Genomic DNA, 7,530 nt, shown 5'->3' on the forward strand with positions numbered 1-7,530 from the left:
GACCATACCTACCACATTATATTATTAATTTTTGTTATGTATTTGGACTAACTACGTTTAAGTTGTCAGTCCTAAGTCTGAATAAATTTTCTTGTGTGGAAGTTAATCTATATAGGGTGAGAGTAGTGCATACTAGTGCAAGTGTCAAGTAACAATATTTATCAGCCTATTAACCTAACAATAATATAATATTTTACTATTGTGTACATTATATAATATTATTTTTTTTGATTGCGTAATATATTTTAGGTACTAAATAATATAAAATGCCTACTCGCTGGCTAGACGTGGATATATTGTCAAATGGACGGAATGGTTTAATAAACGTTAAATTAAGTTATAAAGGATTTAAATGCAATAAAAAACAAAAGAAATGCCTTAAAAATATACGATTTAATACATTATTATAACAAAGGTTAAAAAAATGTCTAGTAAACACAAGGCGGGGTATTATATTGTAACACACAAAAAATTAACCTTTATAATAACTCCTGTTTATTTATAACATAAAATATATTTTTCATAACCAACAGTTTTTATATAGTAATAACAAAACATTAAATATCTGAGATTACTTCAGAGAAACATTTGTTATTTGCTCTCTGGTGTAATATCTGTTAGAGGTTCTAATATAATGTCTTGGAATTATTAGATATAAATACCTAAAAATATTTAACAATTATCAAATGCATGACTTAGATTAATAAAATTATAACAAATAATTTAAACTTAATACAAAGATAACACAGTTGCAATTTACACCAATGGGTTTGATACATTTTACATTACTTGACTTTCTTTGATATTTGATGTTATACATAAAAAAATAAAGCATTTATATATTTACACAAATTATAGTTGTTGGACCATAAGCTACATACAATTTTTATCTACATGAATGTAAAAATATATAGAAATTATTATAATTTAAGACAATTAGTCGAAAAAATAAAACTTAAATTGAAGGGCGACATTCCAAAACGTGCTATTGCCATTTTTTAAGAAATCAAGTTATACATGTAGCTTTACTGTAATAGTCTGTAACAGAGTAAAACATAAAATGGTCCTTTTCAGGACCACTAACAATAGAGATTAGCACACAACATACACAAGACACCATGCCAAGGGAAGATTGTATAGAAGTATATTTCACCGGTATGACGAAGGAAAACCGTACCATACCAACGGCAACCACCAGGCAATGAAGCGGTAATAACTCGTCATACCGAATAATGACAGCCAATCAGATACGTTAACGGTGAATTAGCGGTTATATATACCAATGCAATTCACCGAACAATCAACAGTCTTCAATATCTTCTCAAACAGTCAACACCTTAACTCATACAGAAGAATTGAAGGAACGAAGACCGCCAACAGCCAGACTACTACGCCACAGCCAAGACGCTACACAACCAGCCAGCTTGCAGCCAATTACGACGATCCACCGCGAAGACCAGACTTACCGGGAAAATCAGGAGCGCCGACCCGAAGAATCCGCCAGTCACCACGGCCGTTCCAGTCCATAGCCGTGCCACGACCGACAAGACGAAAGCCGAGAACACAGATCGACAAACGGTTACATCGTCTGATCTACCCCGGAATATCCAACTATCCGGGCTGTGACACGAATGTGACATTAATAGCACGTTTTGGAATGTCTCCCTCAATTGTTTTTACATTTTAGTGATAAAGACACATTTCTTATTGTAATAACGTAGATAATATATCAGTGATAAATACAAAAAATATAATAGTTTTTAACCATAAATCTAACACCTTCTATTAGAACAATTTAAAAACAATATAAAAATTGATTACGTCTATGTTACAAATTTACCCGTGGAAACGAAACCAACCTTTTCTTTGACTCTATACCAAAAATTGTAAAGAAACTTCCTCGGTATGAGCAAGTTCAATTAAAGATGCAAATTTTGTCGTTAGTCGGTAATGCTGAATTTTTGTATTTTTCTTTATTTACCTAAATGAAATAGCATTATGATGTTTGTCATTTTCACTTGGTCACATCAAAAATGCACCTTTTTTGTGGTACTCGTCGCAATAATGCCTCTGCTCGACTACTACAAACATAAGGAATATATCTACTCTTCCCTTCATACTGAGGTACAGGTTCGTTCAAAATAATATAGCATTCCTAAAAATAAATAATTATTAGTTTATGTCAACCAAGTTTATGGCATTCCGTGGCACATTGGCCGCAAAATATCATGATTATTAATTAACACTTAGGTTAAATTTTGATATTAAGTTAAAATGTATTGAAGTAAAACCAGCTCCAAATTTCTCACAAGGACTAGATCTTTATAATACAATTGTAAATAATTGTAATGGAATGTCTCTATTTTTCCATATCAATAAATTAAAATATTATTTTACATGAGTTTTCCTAGCCTAAATAAACACACCATTTAAAATTATTTGCTAGTAATTTACTGATAATATGCTACTTTTTTGGTATTAATATGATAAAGCCTAATATCGTAATATTATATATCAAACATATACAGTATAAGCCAGTGTTAAGAGTGCCACGACTAAAAATGATTTTGACTAGTGGGCCGTGAGGGAAAAAGGTTGGGAAAAGCTGGTTTATGTGATGATTATAATATGATGTATTTAAACTCGAACATGAAATTTTAAATTTACAGCAATTTACTTGTATATGTAATGGGTATTACGATAATATAAAAGTTTTAAAACTATATAAACTGTCAAATGCAGCACCATCTATTAAATAATAAATTATTAGACCTCTATCATGCTTTGAACATATTCTGCAATGGTTTACATTACCTTGCCTAAAAATTTATAAATAGATAAATTAACGATTCACACTATTTATGTACCTGAATGATAGAGAATAATGGCCAATGATGTATCTCCTTGTCTTACAAGAAATGTACAGACTACAAAATGCTGATACTATTTCAATAGTTCTTCAGCTTCATTTCTATCACGAGCTAATTTTCCTTGAAACCAGTATTCTCCAAAATGTAATTCATTATTAGGTATACCCTATAAAATGTATATATTTTAAATTTTAAAATGTTTTAGTAGGAACTAATTGTATCATGCAAATAATTGTATAGTACCTACATTATAAATATAATACAAATTGGGGATTATATGATGCAGAAAAAACAAATTTATAAACTGAATAAATACCATTATAAAATGGGCATTGTACTATTATACACGTTATCTCCAATGGAAAAAAATCAAAAAATAATGAGTATTATAAAACATTATATACATAGATTTTTCACTAGTAAAGCCTAGTTCGTTTTTAGTCCCTACACTAATATTATTAGATTTTATGTAATTTTAGATAAACAAAATAAAAACTACTTAAGAAATATACAATATTGTACTTGAATGTTTTTTTTCAAAGTGTTAAAAACTTAATTTGTCCAAAAATTATATTCTATATAACCTAAACAAACTAATGCATGCAAATCCATAATAATTTACCTATTAACACGATACGTAACAAGTTTTTTTGTTCGATAAACAAATATTGATAAAACTAAATTATCAGTTTTACAAATAAATTTAATTTGGATAGGTAATGCGAAAATAATAAAATTAAAAAAAAAAGTTGACTGCTCTGCTTAGAATCTAAAACGTAAAGAGATTTATGTATAATATAAACAATCCCGCATTTATAAGAATGATTTAGGGTCTAAACTATTTTGATAATTATCCCGAAAATAAACATACTGTCCAATATTTTACAATGTCCTCAATATTCATAATATATAATTATGGAATAAATTCAACTAACTTCTCTTAATCGATTTTCACTAGATAGATCACTAATTTCCAACTATCTTCCATCTGCTTCATCTTTATTACCAATATCTGATTTACAGAGGTCTGTAGAATAATGCTTGTTATCAGAAAGTACAAAAAAGTGAGGTCTCCATTCTTTTTCCAGCAGATCTTCTTCTAGATAAAGTATTCCATTTTATTTTGTGGTTCTTAAATCAATGTCCTTACCTAAAAAAAAAAAATATATGCAAATAAACAAAAATATTAAACATAAAATAGGTATATAATATTTTTACAATCGATGCATCCGGTAAAATATAAGCTAAATAATAATTTATTCTTGTTTTTACGAGGTTGCTATTGGTTACAAAAAAATAAAACAGTTATTATGCTTGAGCATAATTTTCGACCTGTATTTTACATTTGAGACACATTTGGTTTTAACATTTATTTTTTGTACATTACCTACCAAGGTAGCACTGTTCACTCCAAAATGTTGCTTGCGGGCAATCAAGGTTTTTCTTCGGACCATTTCTGTTATAACTGGGTTATCTTGTCAAGGGTTCCAGTTCGTCATGTGGTAGTTTCATTTCTCTTCTTGTAGTTTGCGACTTTCAGAGTTGAACTCCGTTAGTAGATGTGTGTTCTGTAACGATTGACCCCTAATACTTCAATCATAGTTGATGTCATATTTCGCTGACCTAACCTAACTGGATACCTAAAATTTTAGTTATTATTAATTGATTAATAAATGCCTGTATAATAATATTTTCCTTACGGCGAAGCAATTAAAGCATGTTCTTTAATCGTTTTTAAGACATCTAAACATTTTATACGACTGGTTAATGTATGCCCATGGTATATTATTGGCAGTCCGTCTGGTCTATTCCAACAATCTAATTCTATACAGTGACATCCACAGCGTAAACACCTTACATATGCCTCGATTGAACTTTCACTAGATACTTGATCGCCAGTTAAATAGCTGGAAAATATAATACCAGATTTTTAATAACATCAATATTTTATAAATGTTATAGAATATATTATGCATTTACTAGTAAATTATTTAACTTTATTCTATAACAAGTTAAATAATTTACTAGTAAATGCATAATAAAATCTATTGGTTTAAATAAGCGTGTAAAACAAATATTATAAACAAAATTAAATTGTAAATTTTATTTTAAAGATCATTAAAAAATTAAGTAATAAAATGTATTTAGATTAAATATAATATGAAGTAAAGATCTCTTAGTTTTTTCATAGAACCATTTATCCATTAACTATTAAACGTAATAAGTAATAACAAGTTACTAAATAATTTTTATTCTTAACCCTTCATTATGTCATTACACTAATAACATAACATATCGGTAAAATTTAATTTCTTCATCTAACACACGAGTAATAGGGTTAAGAACTCTCAGTATTTCACTCATTGTGATTACATTGTTGAAATTACCGTGTTAACAAATTATAACATTTAAATATTTTGATTTTAAAAAAAATTATAAAATTAAATATTTATGGCATTTCTAAAGTATTAAAAATAGCCTCTGACAAAACACAAATTTTATTATTTTTTTATAATTATTAGGTAATGATAACTTAACTTCAAAAATATAATCTCAATGAGTAAAATATATAAAGGTATTAATATATTCTATATTAATTGTAAGACTGAGGATGGACCCCTCTACTGTATTTTTTTTATCGAATCTCAATTAATACATGTACATACAAATAGAAAACATTTAATAAAAATTTAAATATTCAATAATATTATAGTAATTTTAATTGTATTTATTTAAATTAATACAAAATGTATTATATAAAATATGTTATGATTTCTATTAGTAATGACTATAATGAAAATTTATTATCCGGTATACTACCTATTTTAAACTTAATCAAATATTCTAAAATCGAAAGAATACTATGAAACCTAAGTTCTAATATTAGCAGAGTAATTTTTTAATCAAAAGGCTTTCTAATTATAAAAATAATACCTTAAATATAGTTGTCATCTGGATATGAACTCATATTATACGTTTTTTTCGACACACATGGTTTACATATTCATTTTCAGTGGCAGAAGTTATCCATTTCCTTGGACCATATCTGTTTAAAATTAACTGTAACAGAAATATATCTACTTAAAATTATAGTAAAAAAATACATGATAGGTATTATAAATTCAAAAATACTACTTAATTACATTAAAACCAAACTAATTAGGTATAGAAATATTATGTGTACCTATGTATTATCAGTAGGGCTCGGATTTATATAACCAAAGTATGTATTTATACAATAAAAATATAAAGTTAATAAAGATGTGCTAAAGAATTCAAAATATGTATTATCAAAAAAAAAAAATAATAATAATAACAATAATAATTAATAATACAATAAAAAATGTATATTTATCTAATTATATTGATCACGAAAATGTATGAACATTCATTTTTAAATTTTCGAATCCAAAAGATCTCCGATATTGTCATAAAATCTTAATAATAATTAATAATAAAATAAAATGCAATAAAAAAATGCATATTTAGGTAATCTAAATATGTGAGAAAAAAATTGAATAATTATGAAATATGTAAAAATATGTAAAATCAAATAGGTATAGCTCGTTTTATCAAAAATCTTGCGAAACAAATTTATCACTTGCCAAAATTAGTTTATCATGTCACAGAGAAATTATGTATTTACATATAAATCCGAGCCCCAATTTTCAGTGTGTTTGAAACCTTTTTGCAAGTGGACTGTATGAAGAAAATAGAAAAGGTACCTAGAGAGTTTATATAATGTGTATAGAAAATAATTTGTAACTCAAAATATGATTAAACAAAAGAAAAATGTATATTATGTTTACAATCAAAATGAGAGAGGGTTCGAATCACTAAACTACTTAAGTTACTAAACTAAACAACAATAATATGGATAACAATGTGTACCCATAACATTGCACAAATAAAAGTAAATGAGAAGTACGACCCGGTCGATTTGGTGAGACACGGACGACGACGCTGGAAATTGATAGCACTACTGGCTGGTGACGATTGGAATGGTGGACGGCGGTGGTGTAGACTTTGCGCGTGCGTGGAGATGGACGGAAACTCACGACCACAATAAAGGTGTTTGACAATACACCAAATAAAAGGGCACGACGACGTCATTTGAGCGTTCTGCGGTTAGACCGGGAGAACTCGGCAGTCTAGGTACGCGGGCGCCAAACTCCAGCACATCCTCAAGTACGCTCAAGTACGAAAACGATTAACGGAACGTCGACGTAAAACACACGGAGAAAAGGCCGACGAACCGACACAACTTAATGAAGCGCGGAAAACGACGCGATTTCTGAGAGCACCGGGTCGTCGCACTCGTTTGTTTTCGTCAACAAAAAAAAAAATAGAAGACGGGTTTTCGTGCGAGCACAATTTATACGAGAATGTAGACGGGCCACGGAACGTCGCGTATACGCGCGAGATAACGCGTTCGTATTTGGTTACCGCTGAACATCGAGATAGATAAACAATTTACAACAAACTAGTATTGTTTATCTCGATGCCGCTGAATCAGGGCCCGGCCACAGCTGATGTATAGACATATTATTATATGTGTACAACGTATGTTTATAGATCTGTGGGCCCGGGACGCCGCGACATCAGTGAAGATCACGGTTTAAGATAATATTATATCTACAACCGTGGTGAAGACGCCGGG

At 29.2% G+C, this 7,530-nt stretch overlaps 1 long non-coding RNA gene across 2 annotated transcripts; it reads right to left on the minus strand.

Moving 5' to 3' along the window:
• Positions 1 to 499: 499 nt before the first annotated feature.
• LOC115035136 lies at positions 500 to 4,783 on the minus strand. Of its 2 annotated transcripts, none has more exons than XR_003840295.1 (5): positions 4,571 to 4,783; positions 4,262 to 4,510; positions 3,806 to 4,020; positions 2,868 to 3,036; positions 500 to 2,155 (listed from the first exon to the last, which is right to left on the minus strand). It is a non-coding gene; the product is annotated as an uncharacterized LOC115035136 (long non-coding RNA). The 2 variants fall into 2 exon arrangements; XR_003840294.1 differs by having other exon boundaries at positions 4,258 to 4,510.
• Between the last annotated feature and the right edge of the window lie 2,747 nt (positions 4,784 to 7,530).

Source organism: Acyrthosiphon pisum, chromosome X (genome assembly GCF_005508785.2).
Source record: "Acyrthosiphon pisum isolate AL4f chromosome X, pea_aphid_22Mar2018_4r6ur, whole genome shotgun sequence".
Classification (NCBI taxonomy): Eukaryota; Metazoa; Arthropoda; class Insecta; order Hemiptera; family Aphididae; genus Acyrthosiphon; species Acyrthosiphon pisum.